Raw genomic sequence first — 15,722 nt, 5'->3', positions numbered from 1 at the left:
CTTAGTATATTGTGAGGTTCATTATTGGAATGTCATATATATTGTTGTCTATTAATGTATGAGTAAATTCTCAAAATATAACTATTACATAATTAGCTCTTATAGCCATTCTCTACATATCAATTTATCCTATACAATCAATTAGGTAGCTATGTTAATGTGATTTATACATGCACACATATGTGCATGCTATTGTATTTATGTCTGTATGTATATGAAACTGTCTTAATGTGCATGTTTATTTATTCATTTATTTATATGTATGTATCAAAGTTTATGCTTTTCCTTTCTCCTATGTTGATAATTAATACCACTTTTTTTGATGGTTTAAACAAATAATCAAAAGGGCAATGGCAGCTTTTTAACATGAACAAACCAAGAGAAATGTAAAAAACACACCCTCTTATAATTAACTAATTATCCACACTATAAATAGAATCAATTCTGAAGTAAGGTCCAGACCCACAAAGGCAGAGAAACGCGTTAGGTTCAACCTTACTGGCGGATTTAATGAAGAGATACATATTGCTGTATGCACTTTGGATTTATACCATTCATTTATCATCCAAGCTCTACCCTTCTCAGTGAGCTCACTATACAGCGGGACCTGATACAGCTGCTGACTGACTCTCCCTAATGAAAATACCCGGCACAGCAGCACGCTGACGCTAGAGCCTCATTCATCTTCTACGGGACTCAGTCACAGCAGAGCGGCAAGCTTTTACTGTCAGAGAGGCAATCCGGACACTGCCCTCCTTCCACTCCATCCAGCTAACATCACGCCGATCTCAGGTACCAAACATTTACCTGACATACAGGTTTCAGCCACCTATGCTTGCCACGCAATAGGAGATATACATATGGATATATAATTTTCACTGTCTTTCAGCCAATACCACGCCAATTTCAGGCACACACAGGTTTCAGATACTTACGCCTGTCATACAGTGGGAGATTATAACTATGGATACATAATTCCCAACGATCATTTTTATCCAATTTTTTATTTTTATCCTTAAACTCAACTTTTAATTATCATTCAGCCAAATTACCACGTGGATCATAACCACAGGAGATCTATTAAGAGCTGACTTATCTCAATCTACAAGTGACTTTCATTTCTTCATTGCCTGATTTCATCTGCTCATTTATTATTCATTAATAATTTGTACTTACCCATTGTTTTATTAATGTTTTACCATTGTGATCTGTTTATGTGTCAATAATTTTAATTCAATTATTGCTATGTTTTATAGGTACTATTTAGAGTACACTGCCATTTATTAAATATGCTTTTTATTTGATGCCTTGATCTCCCATCACTTTGTTCTTCTATGGTGTTAGGTGTCTGAGGTGTGTGATAATAATGCAAGTAAAATAACATATTTACATTTCGAAACTGTAGAGTTACTGTAAAAGATGTGTTTGTGTGTAGAGTATGTATTCAGCCAGTCATTCTAGTACAAAATATAACCACTTTCCAATGCTATATCCTAATTTATTCAGTCTGGTTAACATTATAGTAACGTCACATAGCAAAACTTATGTGAAATTTTGTACTCCTCAAACTTTGGGCCTGATTCAGACCTGCTCGCTAGGTTGCGTTCGCATGCAGCCAGCCGATTGTTTGCACTCTGCGCATCTGTACGCAGCGCTATGCACCTGCGCAAACCTGTGCGAGCAATCGGGAAGCGTACGCTCGCTGCGCATAGACTGCCCGGCTGAATGAGTGACAGGAGAAGCCGTTTTTGGGTGGTGACAGGGGCTAGCTGCTAGAAACGGGGGAGTGGAGCGTCTTAACGCCGTTTCAGAGGCGTGCATAATTAAGAGGCAGCGTCATAGTACACGTCACTTGGCTGTATTTTACACTGAACCGATCGCAGTGCTTGCAGTAGGGTATAGTCAACCACAAGCGCTGCGTATGCATCCGATGGTACTCGATGTTACCGGTGGTTGCATACACTTCCTGGACATGACATGTGCAAGTAGTCGTCTTAAGACAGGCTGGTGGGCATCTGCATACACAAAGTGATCGCACGCCAAGACATAGTGTGCGTGTTAATGCCTTGCCGTGCGATCGCTTGCCTTGTCGAATTTGCATACGCATCTAGCGTGCGAACACATCTATCGAGCGGGTCTGAATCGAGCCCTCTGTTCTGGTCATTACATAGAGGTTAGAAAGTCTGGCCATGCAATCTTCGAGTTCTGGTTCTCCTTCTCTAGTCCATGGAATTCTATTCCACATTATATGCTGGGGGAGATGTATCAACCCTTCTTAAGAGGATAAGTGAAGAAGTTGCACATAGCAACTAATCAGTTTCAAACTATCATTTATCTAGTACGTTCCAAAAAATTAAAGCTATAACCTCAGTAGTTGCCAAGGGTGAGCTGGACCAGATGGCACTTGAACTCCAGTATTACGATATATATAGTTTTATCCACCTGAAGGCATTGGTGCTGAAGTGCATACTGTATGATGTGTCAAATCATTTGTGCACCAGGGAAGCGTGGACACTGGGAGGATAGTTTGCTGGGGGTATCTAAAGCTTCACACCCACTCCCACTGCGCCGCATGCTACCTTTTCGAGGCAGCATAAGGTCACCTTGCGCATAAAATGCAGTTCTTCCTGTGCAGGCTACATATGTGCTCAACCTGACCTTGGGCAGGGTGCACTATTGCTTATTTTGCGGTCACCCCCCAAAAATTAAGTTTTTGGAGGATGGGCCGCTCACTGCATATGCACCAAGCTCCGGAATGTGGGCTTTGGGCCTGATTCTGCAAGGAACACAGTAGCTAATACGCACGCAATTGGCCAAATGTTGCGTACCGCACATGCGTATGCATCGCAGTGCATGTGCGCGAACTAGCCACTGCGATTGGGACTGCAATCGCAATGACAACGCAGACCCATTGCAGAGTGATTGACAGGAAGTGCTGTTTGGGGGTGGTGATGGGGGTTGGTCGGGCGAACGCAGGCGTGCCAGTGCGTTTCAACGGCGTTGCAGGGGCATGCATAACTTATCCACTGCGATGCCCTATGCAGCCTGAGGCCTGATTTGAGGCTGGCATATCAAGAGGTGCTCTAAGGCTGGCATATCAAGGGGGACTCTGATGCTGGCATATTAAGGGGGCTTGATGGGGCTTTAAGGCTGGCATGTTAAGGGGGCTCTGAGGCTGGCATATTAAGGAAACATGACAGTGGGATTTGAGGTTTACATTTTAAGGGGACATAACAGGCTGGCATAGAAGGGCATGAGGAGCTCTGAGGCTCGCATATAAGGGCATGAGGGGCTCTGAGGTTGGCATTTAAAAAGGACATAACAGGGGGCTCTTACTGGCATATGTGTGACATGGGGGTATTATGTGGCATATGAGAGCACTACTGTATGTGGAATAATTCTGTGACATATGGGAGCACTATGTGGCATTTCTTATTTAACAACTTAACATTTATCATTTTTTAAGGAATGCTCATCTGAATACATCTGATCACGGTTAGTTCTGACATGTGAAAGTAGATCACAACCTATTGGAAGTTGGAGATGCCTGTTATAGATCATATTCACTGGGCAATACCGACGCCAGAATACCGACGTTTGAATTGCCGATGCCTGCAGATAAGTAAGGTAACCCTTCTCCTAACCCTACCACTACCCCTTTCCCCTCTTTCCCACAGCATAACCCTAACCTCCCCCCATAGCCTAACCCTAACCACTAACCCTAATTCCTAATACTTACCTTCAGTACCGCAGCTGCCAGGAGTCTGCATACGGGATCCTGACCCTTGTTGGAATTTCGGCGCTGGGCTTGTGAGTGCCTGCTTTGTGTGCAGCGGGATGTCAACTACATCGCTATACACCAAGCTCAAAATCCCATTAACACTTTCCTCTTTATAAGGTTTGACATATAGACTATAAATAAAACTGCCATTCTCTATGCTGTGTGGTGTTCTCGCAGGCAGGAATGGGAAGATTTATAGCTACACTCCAACAGTGAATAGAATATGTGACCACATGTGGAATGAGGATAATATTTTTTACGAAACAGGTCTGCAAATTCCGCTCATATCTGATCACGATAAATACAGTACAGTCTGTGAGAGTAATTGTGTAATCAGGCTGTCATTTATCTGGTCTGTAATAATACGCACATCCTACAATGAAAGAGGAAACGTGTAAACAGAAATATGCCATGACATTATTAACACAAATGCGTAGAAGTGGTTATAGAGAAAATGTTGACGCCTAACCACAGCATGCAACAAAAAGTGGTGTCAAGTATTGGCTTATTAACCCTGTAACTGGCTAATATTTTTTCCAAATGATTAAAAGATGTAAATAATAGCTATTTAAACCTGATTCAGTATCATTATATTAAGAAATATGCAAAAATGCTAAGAAAATGATGCTGCATATTGTTTACACAATGTGATAATATAAAATATCACCGATTTAAGTGGCCATTTTATAAAAAAATAGATTTAAACAGAAAATGAAAGACATTTCTTTAGAGAGAGATAGACAGACAGACAGACAGATAGAGGTCTATTCATCAACGCTAAAATAATGTTTTTAAGGACATTTTCCTTAATTAACGTTATTTTAGTATTCATGAAGTATCTTAATGCAGGAGATATCACTGATGTCTCCTGGTTAAGTCCCCCCTGTGTTACATTAGTATGGAGATATGGAAATATTCATCAAATTACGAAAATTATGTATTTTTGGAATTTGATGGTGTTGCCATACAGGGCACCTAGAGAAAGCAGGTACTAATTACCCGGGCCAAAGCTTGATGGAGGGGCCCGGGTCCGACGCAGCCCACCCTCCCTCTTATTTGTCAGCATGCTGCAGTGGGGAACCAGCAGGGGCATCTTAAGAGAGAAGGGGGACCGTGTGCAATCCCCGTCAGAGGTCCTCTCCTCTCACCACGCATCATCAGTAGACTCTGGGCCCAGAGTCTACTGCGCATGTACAGATCGCCGTGGAAATGGCACGGCTGCCATTTTCCCGGCGATTTCCTCGTAGCGCATGCGCAAAACGTGGGGAGAATTGGCGCGATGGCCATTTTCCGGCATTTTGAGCAGCGCTGAGAGAACTGATGCAGGACCTCGGAGAGGTAAGTTTTAAATAATATGGGTGCAGTAGTGTTCACTCTAGGTCCAGCGGCAGGCAGGGCGCTGGACCTAGAGGTAGAGCACATCTGCATGCGTCCAAGGTGAAAAGGGGGCGTGACCAATGAAAAGGGGGCATGTCTTTATGATGCGTCCCCTTTTCATCACTTTTGGGGGCATGCCCGGCACTTAAGGACATACCGGGCAATCCCCAAGCGCCGCGGTCACTGTGAATTGATGCTGGGCACATGCGCCCGGCGTCCATTCACCGGAGGTGACAGCTACTCTGCCGTTTTCCCCACCCGCGGGACACTGCGGCCCGCGGGTGGAGGACAGAACCTACAGGCTGTTCAGCAGGGGCGCCGAGCTGGTGGGCAGGGTGCTTTCTGCCCTTCAGAAATAGGGCAGGGCACGGCGCCCCACTGAAACAGCCTAGCGGGAACACTAGTGCAGGGTGTGCGGTGTGGGCTCCCTGGGACACCCTGCACCCATTATAGATACGCCCCTGGGAACCAGGGAGACTGCTGCCGCTAAGCAGCAGCAGTAGTCTCCTCTACTCCTGGATTTGCTACACTGCAAATAGGGTTTTTATTTTAATTTTTTCTAAGGAGGAGTGGCCATGCCTTTCGCAAATAGTAATGGGGTCTGGGTCGGCTGTCTATGACTAATGCAAAAGTGATCTAATAGCAGGATTACATTGTACTGAACTATCATTCAAAAAAAAAAACATGTTTCCTACTCTATTAGGGAATGGGGGGCTCCATCTGCTATGCTCTCATGTGGTCTCCCAGCAGCACACAGTACTGTTTAGAAAAAAATAAAGGTTTTTTTTTTTCTAAACTTTATTGTGGTCTGCTGGGGAGAACACGTGACAGCATAGCAGACGGAGCCAGAGGATAGACCAGAGCGCCGGAGGGAGACACCGGGGGACCTGCACACGCTGACACAGGTAAGTGTTACTTGCTATTCGCCACCTCACAGTGGCGAATAGTAACTCCATCAAATTCCGAAAATACATAATTTTCGGAATTTGATGAATACCATAATTTCCATATCCCCATACTAATGTACTAATGTATGGGGAGTGTGGAAATTAACGCAGGGGGACTTAGCAAGTAGATATCAGTGTTATCTCCTGTGTTAAGTGGCTTCATGAATACTAAAATAATGTTATTTAAGGAAAATGTCCTTAAAAACGTTATTTTAGTGTTGATGAATAGGCCCCTGGGACAGCTGTTGATATGTTTATTAGTTTAGACTTTAAAGAAGTAAATATTTTATACTTGCAACTTGTTTGATTTACTCTTAAGAGGCTCCATGCGATTTATTAGCTACACTTTCCGGCCACTTACCGTAATGTGTATGAATTGTGTGCTGTTTTTCCCATCTTTTGTGCTCACAATGAAGCAACACCTCGTATTCTTGCTGCATCTGCTCCTGTTATTTGCAGGGGGAGAGAGGCGAAATGTGGTCGCAAGTCATGTTAGCAGCTAATTCTGCTTAGGTAGCAAAATTATTTTTTGGGTCTGGACGCAGTTTACGTCTATATGCAGATGCGCATTGCGTCCAAATCTGCATAAGTCCCTCTGTTTCCCATTTTTGGGGTTACTTTCCAAAAACATAAATGCAGGAGTCTTGCCCATTGCGGCAGTTGTGCAACTAAACGACTCTGGAAACCGATGCAAAATCCGAGCTGGGCTCCTTTCACGTTACCTTACCCTGTCTTACGTGCATTATACAGATACATTATGGGGATGTTGTAGCGTTAGCCACAATAATAATGTTCTCGCACCCCTGGGGAGGTTTGGCTAAGTCCCCTCAAAACCAAAAAATAAATAAAGAGATTTCCTGCCGCAACCGCATAGGTGTTGCCTATGACCGTAAGGGAAGGTGGGAGGGGGTTGCGGCACAGGGGGTCAATGTTCCCCTTAGCAGAGCTGTAACTAGACTTCTTGGTGCTCTGTGCCAGATAGGGCATTGGCGCCCCAACCACCAATTTTTTTAAATAGGAACATAAGATAGTGCACCTGATAAAGGGCCATGGCCTCATGGGGAAGGGCCAGGGAAGAGATAGGGGAGGCCAGGAGATGCTGGGGATAATAGAGGAGGAAGCTACAAGTGAGAATGATAATAAACAGGAAAATTGACAGGTCCAAACAGTGCCCTGCTCTTTGGTGCCCTGTGCCATGGCACAGGTTGCACTACCCTAGTTATGGCCCTGCCCCTTAGCACCTGGGCCTGGGCAGTGCCCCCGCCGGATCCCCTCCAACAAGCCAGGTCCGGGTAATTAGTACCACCACTCTCGGTTCCCCTGCTCGCCCTGCACATCCTTTCCCTTCCCAGTCCAGTGGGCATAATAGGCCGAATCACACAAGTCTACACTGGCACATATGCATGCATTCTCTTGTTGGAAAGGCGCAGTTTGAATTTGCGCAATTCAATTCAGCATCAAACCCTTTGTTATGATTGACTGAGTTAAAAATATCACCATAAATTATTAAATTTTTAAAATGTTCTAAAATTCTATTAAAAAAATTACAAAATAAACCTCATTATTTTTTTTATCTAAAACATATTTTAAAGGTTCTTATTTATGTTTACATGTTTAACAACATTTCAAAATGTTTATGTAATGCCACGTACATGATATTTAATGGTATTTTAACTGTACATTTTGCTTTCTTAAACAACATTAAGAAAAATCATACTTCATGGGGGTTGGTCGATTCGACGGGACGCGGCGCCAAGCATCTCCGCAATACTCGACTGAGCACATAACTGCCAAATATTGTAGGCTCAACATTGCTACTGTTCCTGCTCACCTCTATAGGGTACAAGGAAAAAGTAACAATGGTGCTGTCTATGATGTGACTTTCCAGACCGCCCATCGTGTTTAAATGAATCTCCCCCTATTTATCTTAAATAAAGCTTCCCAGTATTTATGCACTACAGTGTTTTCACTGCATTGGTAAACAATACTACTTTTGATTTTGCTCTCTTACATCTCAATGTGCTTTCTCCAGAGGCAAATTTGTTCCTAATTATAAATGATTGCATAAATAATGAGAAAATCCTAAGTAAGTATAAATAACATCATATTTTTGTACAAAATGAAAGCAAAGCTTACCTTTACAGAGTAGACCTACTGTTATGTCTTCTTGCTGTATGGCACACATGGAAATATAATGTTATGCAAAAAACATAACATACAGTGTGCTCAAAACAAAAAGGAAGTACACGGCTACAAGTACAAACCACAGCCTATTTTCTTTTTGCAATTATCTAATAAAATGACAGTGTTAAGAATCTCATAGGAGATTGCAGTATAACCGGGACTTGAACATTTGCTAATTGTACAAGGCTCGCTTTCTGTGTTAATCTGATTGGCTGAGTATTATATTCGCTCAGATGAAGAAAAACCTCAACAAGGAAAACATTTATTTTCAGGAGAATTTTATCTGTTTCACATATGAGCCATATTCAATTAGAGACGAAGAGGGGAATTCAATTAGAGGCAAAGTTTTCGCCTGTCCAACTTTTCGGCTTCATTCGCCTGTTTCAGAGGCGAATTGATTCTGTGCTGCAAAACAGGCGAAAACGGAAATAGGCGAATGCGGAACAGGCGAAAAGTACTGAAAGAATTGGGGAAATCAGTCTCTACCCCAGAAAAAGATACATTAACATAGGGAATCACTATAGATGTGTACTAATAGCCCTAATAAGACTATTTTGGGTACTTAAGTTGTGTAAATTGCTTCTTATTAGCATCTTTGTAAAAGTGGTGAAGAATGGCATAAAGCTGTATTTTTTGGTGAAAATAAGTATTCCTGTCAAATTTGGGGTGCTTGAAATATGGGTGCTAGCTTATTTTTATGTCTCTAAAGTGAACTTTTTAAAAACATGAAAAATCCACCTGCGGCATGCACCTGCACTCCCAAAAACACCTGACCCATACTTGGGGACCCCCAAGAAGTCTATTTCGCTACTTTTTATGTTTATCCCCCCACTTTTTAAATTTTCACCTCAAAAATGACATGTATTTTTTGAGGTGTTCTTAGGTTTTTGTTTTTTTGTGCAGATTTGTCCTTTGGGGGGCAAAAAACAGGTGAAAAGCCTTTCGCCTCTAATTGAATATGGCCCGAAAAGCCATTTTCGCCTGTTTTTTTCCAAAAATTTTGCCTAAAGAAAATTCGCCAAATTCAATTCCAGGACAATTTCGGCTAAGCGGAAACAATTCTCCAAAAAAGATTCTCCAATCAATAGCAGGTGAAAAGAAATGCAAAATCTTTATTTTGGGGTGCAAACGTTGGGAAATGACTCAGAACCCTTGGGACTGCCCCCCAAAGGACATATCTGCAAAAAAAAACAAACCTAAGAACACCCCAAAAAAGACATGTAATTTTTGGGGTGAAAATTAAAAAAGTGGGGGGATAAACATAAAAAGTAGCGAAACAGGCTTCTTGGGGGTCCCCAAGGATGGGTCAGGTGTTTTTTGGGATTGCAGGTGCATGCAGCAGGTTCACGTTTTTTTAAAAGTTCACTTTAGAGACTTAAAAATAAGCTAGCACCCATTTTCAAGTACCCCAAATTTGACAGGAATACTTATTTTCACCCAAAAATACAGCTTTATGCCATTCTTCAACCAATCTTACAAAGACGCCAATAAGAAGCAATTTACACAACTTAAGTACCCAAAATACAGGGGTATTCAATATGGGAGCGATAACATAGTTTTTGCGTTAATATCGCACTTTTGACGTCATTATCGCAGGTTTGACTTTTACACTGTATTCAATTTCAAAGACTTATCGCAGTTTTGAAAAGTCTTTGATAAAAAACGGGGATAACTTTTCACCATTGAATAGGTGTCGAAAAAAAGTGCAGAATTGGGGTTTAGGAGTGCAGGCTTAAAAAAAATAGCCTGCACCCCTGGGAATGACATTTAAAAAAGAACTGTGTCAAAAAAAGTTTTTAAAAAAATAGGGACACCCCAAAAATTTCAAAATTGGGGTGAAAAAAAAAATGGGAAAAAATTGTTTAACAATAGGGAAATAGGTTCAGGGCTATTCTGCAAGTATGCGGCAGGTGTTTTGAAGAATAGAATTATAGCGGCAGGTGCACAAATGCAGAATTTTTAAAAACTTACTTTAGGGACACCAAAATATGCTAGTACCCATTTTCATGTACCCCAAATTTGATGGGACCACTTAAAAAAAACGAAAAAAAATAACCTAAGTGCTCTTCTGAATCACTTCTTCAATGTCGGAAAAAAACACCTGCTGCGGCTATTTAAATCCCCGACTTTCAATTAAAGGCTAAAACGGGGGTACCCATAGTGTTCCCCCATGTTTTTAAAACTTTAGGGGGGTCTTACAATTATTTTAAGGTAAAAATTCGTAACATTACGCAAATCCAACTTCGGAGTTTCCCGTTTTCGTTAATTTTATATTGAATACGGGGATAAGCGGGAGCGCGCACCATACTTTAACGCAGGAAAAAACTCCGATATGAAACGTTAACTTCGACAGTGAAGTTAACATTTCATATTGAATACCCCTCATAGTCTTATTAGGGCTATTAGTACACATCTATAGTGATTCCCTATGTTAATGTATCTTTTTCTGGGGTACAGACTGATTTCCCCAATTCTTTCAGTACTTTCCGCCGAAAATCGGGGACGAGCACTGAAACAGGCGAATGAAGTGAAAAGTCGGACAGACGAAAACTTTGCCTCTAATTAAATTCCCCTCTATGTTGCTTTTATTGTTATTTTCTTTGGAGGCATATTAGAAACCATTTAATGGGAGAAGATGTTTGTAGCTTCATCTTCGTACATCATAGCCATTTATTTAATGTACATTTTTTCAAACTGTATTATACTTTGCCAGTGTGTATAGTGGAGGTGGTATATGTTCACTATCTCTATTTTTGGATGTTTTGCATCAAATTAATGAATACTGAAGTATTGTGGAAAATCAAGACATAAAAAGAATATTAAAGACAGACAGTGTGGATTTTTTTCTGTTCATTAGATCCGTTGTAGACTTGTAGATTTTTCCTTGTGCATTTAGTGGAGAAAAAAATCCCCAAAGTCATACCACGTGTGGTAGGTGCACTTTTTCAAGTGCACTTGAAAAAGGATCAGGATAGATCTGAAATGCGTTGTGCTGATGCTGCTATGCCACTTTGAAAAACCCTACTGTGGAGGAACTTGCTGTTTACATCTAAGGCAAAGCCACGTGGTGTGGAGCGGAACCGGCCAAATTCATCTGGGACCTGGGACTTGTCCTTATGGTTGCTCACACCACCTACCACACATGGTATGACTTTGGGGATTTTTTTTCTCCACTAAATGCACTTTTCTTCCTGCCATTAATTGTGTATTTATTTGTTTACATCCATGTACATGTATGTTGGATTTTATTGTTAATAAAATGTACCTCTCATTTGAGTTTTTTTTACCATTACCTTTGCAAGGTTTAGTATTTCACTCATCTGTCAATTAGAAGTGCTCTCCATTCCATCATAATTTTTATATATTATGCCTTATGGTTCAGGTGTGTAACCGGTACCCTTTTGATGGAAAAGTAAGTTGCACGCCAAATTGTTCACTGCGCAATATTTTTCTCCCTTTTTCTTTTACCTTAATAGAAGAAATCAGTGTCAAGCACCTGAAGCCAGGACATGACAGCTTGCTGAACATCACTGTTGGTTCGCAAATCACCTTCCACCCAGATGCTTCTTCAAGAATGGAAATCACTCAGTGCCAGATCAGGGATGTAGGGTGGGTGGTCCAGTACCTCCCAATGATAGCGCTGTAACAACTCACACATGCGCTTGACTAAGCGACCCAGGTCATTTTCAACGAATTGCCTTCCGTAACCAGCTCAATGTGTCGCAATAGTGGACAGCATTCACAGTATCTCCCTTGGTGAGGAAAGCTACAAGAAAAATGCCCTTGTAGTCCCAAAATACGGTCGCCGTGACCTTCTTTGCTGATGAAGTTTTATTGAACTTCTTTGAAGGTGGGGTCTATGCATGTTTTCATGTAATAGATGTTTGCTTCGTCTACCGTGTCATATGATGCTCCACATGTTTCATCGCCTGTAATTATACACTTCAGGACCTGCAATCCCTCCTCATGGTACCGCTTAAAGTACACGAGAGACAATTCCATTCTATTGCTTTTGTGAACTTCTGTGAATTACTTTGGAACACGGCGTGAGCAATTTTTCCTGTACCCCAGTTGCTTATGAACAATGCCTTGCACAGTACCCACTGAGATGTTCAGTTCGTCAGCAATATCACTAACTCCAATGTGTGTCCTCCTAAATCAGACCTTCAATTCGGCACAAATTGTCATCTGTGGTGGCTGTGCTTGGCCGGCTGAATCGCTGCTCATCTTGAGTCTATCAAAAGCAGTGCACCAAACCCAAACCTGTTTCCGTGACATGACGTTATCACTGTACACCTCAACAAGTTGGCGATGAATTTCAGCTGCGGATATGCCCTTTAAGGGGCCTATCCATTTGCCAACTTTCTGCACGATGCGACCAAAACCAGGAGGTTTTGGTCGGAATGTGCAAAAAGTCTGCAAGTGGATAGACGGCAAGGACCAGCGATGCACGTGCACGCTGGGTCCTTGCCGACCCCGACTATCTACCGAACATGCCCGTCAACCTGAAGATGGTCGTCAGGTGCGGCATGTTAAAAGATAGGGAGGTTGGGCTCCTGCACTGAAGACGTTCAGCGAACGTTTTTCAGTGCGGTGCCCACACCTCAGCGACATGACAGTCTGAACGCTGGACGTTCAGACTTTCATGTCGTTAAATGGATAGGCCCCTTTAGCAGCAGAAATCTAATCACGCTACGCACCTCAATGTTTTACCATGTTTCCGCCAGTCCCGCCATCGTACAACTGATATTGGGATAGTACTGTATGACTGATAAGAGGCGTTGTCTAATGGCTGTGAGGGGAAGCAGTGGTCTACCAACTCTGGCCTTGTGAGAAATTAGTATGAAATAGAGAACATTACACATGTGAGAGGTCTTGTTACCTTACTTATTGAACCACCCTCGTGTAAGTTATTTTGGGTTGAGGATCACCTATAAGTGAACAGGCTGAACTGTATAGGTGCACTGAAGTAAAGAGTTTTCATCTGTGTTTAATAAATAAATATGTTTTGTGCATTGAAAAAATTGTGGAATCATCAAACACAACGTTCACAATGACGACTACTTAAAACACTATTTTATTTTTATAAAGCTCCAACAAATTCTGCAGCCCTATAAAAAGTTAGAAATTAGTATTATATATCTATTGAAGTGCCTGACCAATGACCAGGGAAGCAAAGAGGTATACAATGTGAGGGTCCACTCTGATGCACCTGTATATTTCCCCCTAGTTTTCTATAGAAATAAATACATCTCACAGGAGGTTACAGAGAGTAGTACGTAATTACAACGTAGAGATACAGTGAGGGTGGGACCATAGGCGAAACTAGACATTTGGTAATGGGTGGTCCCAGTTCCAACCCCTCACCAGAGCTTACAATATGTCACCTTCAGTGTTGCAAATAGAATTTTTTTTTTTAGAGGCAGTGTATGAGCGCGCCGTAGGCATGCATCCAAAAAATAGGCTTGGCTATGCGTCAAGATGAGAGTAGTCACTTGAAATGGGGGCGTGTTATTATGACACTCTGCCCACTTCACAATAGTGCCCCCAACTCAAATTATGCTACAAAGTAGTACCCCTTATTTACATTATGCCACATAACTCCACACAGTAGTGCCCACAATGCCACATAGTAATGCCCCTTATTCACATTATGTCACACAGTACAGTAGGGCCCCTTATACACATTATGCCACATAGTAATGCCCCTTATTCACATTACACCACTCAGTAGTAACCTTTATTCATATTATGCCACACAGCAGTACCCTTATTCACTTTATGCCACACATTAGTTCCCCTTATTAACTTTTTGCCACACATTAGTTCCCCTTATTCACTTTATGCCACACATTAGTTCCTTTTATTCACTTTGTAACACAGTTTTGCCTCATCCACATTACGACACAGTAATGCCCCTTATTCACATTATGCCAGCTACAGTATAGCTTACTCACTTATTCATCTTATTTCCTCTGATAAGCCCTGCCCCTTTCCCCTCTTTCCATCCCCTTGAGGTCCTGGGAAAAGAAACCCTGGCTCCCCATTGGTTAATGGTGGCCATCTTTAAGTAGCCTTCTATGGGGGCAGCCATATTCTGTTAGCCCCTGCTACTCAGAAAGATCTCTCCTGGCTAGCAGCCACGGAGTTACAGCAGCACAGAACGGCCGTGGAGCAGGCGAATGGGTGGTGGAGGCTAATGGGTGGCCCGGTGCACCCCAACAAAAACCATAATAAATGCTTTGGTATAGTTAACCTGAAAATGTCAAGAAAACTACCAGAACACAGAGCCGGCACAGTGACCCGGGGGAAGCAGGATAGGGGTGATCGCTGCAGGTTGCTGTTCTCATGCACTACAGGTGGTCTGTGCTCTCACATGGACCCGGCGCCCTAGCCATGTGCGGACACGGTTCACGTTCTGCCCAGTTCGGCTCCTGATTGGCCATCTGGCTGCGCGATGTAGCTATTACATGAGGGAGGGCGAGCAGGTGGCACAACACGTGAGGCTGCTGCCGTAGGGGGCGCTCTTCCCTCATCTACTTTCTTCAACACGTTAATTCCAGGTTCGCAGCTCCCAGCCAATCAGCAACGGGTTTGCGCCTCGAAAGCAACGCCTCTTTTCTCTGCTTTCCATGAGAGCTGCCGGCAGCCGCTGATTGGCATCGAGGCTGGGAGACGGTGAGGCAGAGTAACAGTGCATTATCATTTGCATCTATAAGGGCTCTGCTTGCATTTCCCCTTGGAAACGGTTAATTTTGCTTCAGAGTCCATGGCCAAATATATCATTGCACATACAAATTGGCAAAATGTTACAATTAAAAAATCCTGTGGGAACTAACAATGCATATGTAATATTATACCAGCTGAGGTGAGACAAACAAACAACACTCAACATACAATGTCACAATAGATGTATATAGCGCTTTCTGTGAGGAGTTAATAGTCCTGGAAATCAGTTGTACCCGTGACTGTGCGGCGGTATGGCAAGGGTGTATGTGCTGACCCTACCCCTTTCCCTATGCTCCTCCGTGCGGGGTTAGCCTGGTCCGGACTCCTGCTGTTTAGTCAGCTGCTGGTCTGCTCCGCTCACCGTTAGTGAGATATACGATGCGCCGGGACAGCCTCCTACATTGGTAGTCCTGCGACCGTCTAAACACCGCTTCCTCGTGGAGTTCAATTACCGCGCTCACTGCCTGGTGACGTCAATCGGGTTGTGGACACCAACGCGTTTCATCCTTTCGGACTTTGTCAAGGTGCTTCAGGATTGCACTTGTTCTCCTTTTAACCTGTTGTAAGCTTGCTCATTGGCTTGTGTTTCATGTCAATCAAATAAGCCTTCTAGCTGGATATCGGAGGAGGCGGCTGGATAATTGCCAAGTGTGCAAATCCTTGGGTGTATGTGTATTGTAAAATATCTTTTTATTAACAGCAAA

The 15,722-nt window shown here is 42.7% G+C and overlaps 1 long non-coding RNA gene across 2 annotated transcripts; it reads left to right on the top strand.

The window, feature by feature from the left end:
* Positions 1-469: 469 nt before the first annotated feature.
* LOC148538609 (uncharacterized) lies at positions 470-14,240 on the top strand. Of its 2 annotated transcripts, none has more exons than XR_015871809.1 (3): positions 470-792; positions 3,467-3,622; positions 11,766-14,240. It is a non-coding gene; the product is annotated as an uncharacterized LOC148538609 (long non-coding RNA). The 2 variants fall into 2 exon arrangements; XR_015871808.1 differs by having other exon boundaries at positions 3,467-3,627.
* The last annotated feature ends 1,482 nt before the right edge of the window (positions 14,241-15,722 follow it).

The sequence above is a fragment of the Taudactylus pleione genome, unplaced genomic scaffold (genome assembly GCF_031769625.1).
Source record: "Taudactylus pleione unplaced genomic scaffold, aTauple2 ptg000039l, whole genome shotgun sequence".
NCBI lineage: Eukaryota > Metazoa > Chordata > Amphibia > Anura > Myobatrachidae > Taudactylus > Taudactylus pleione.
Note: the sequence above shows the minus strand (reverse complement) of the source record. Positions and strands in the feature narration are given on the sequence as shown.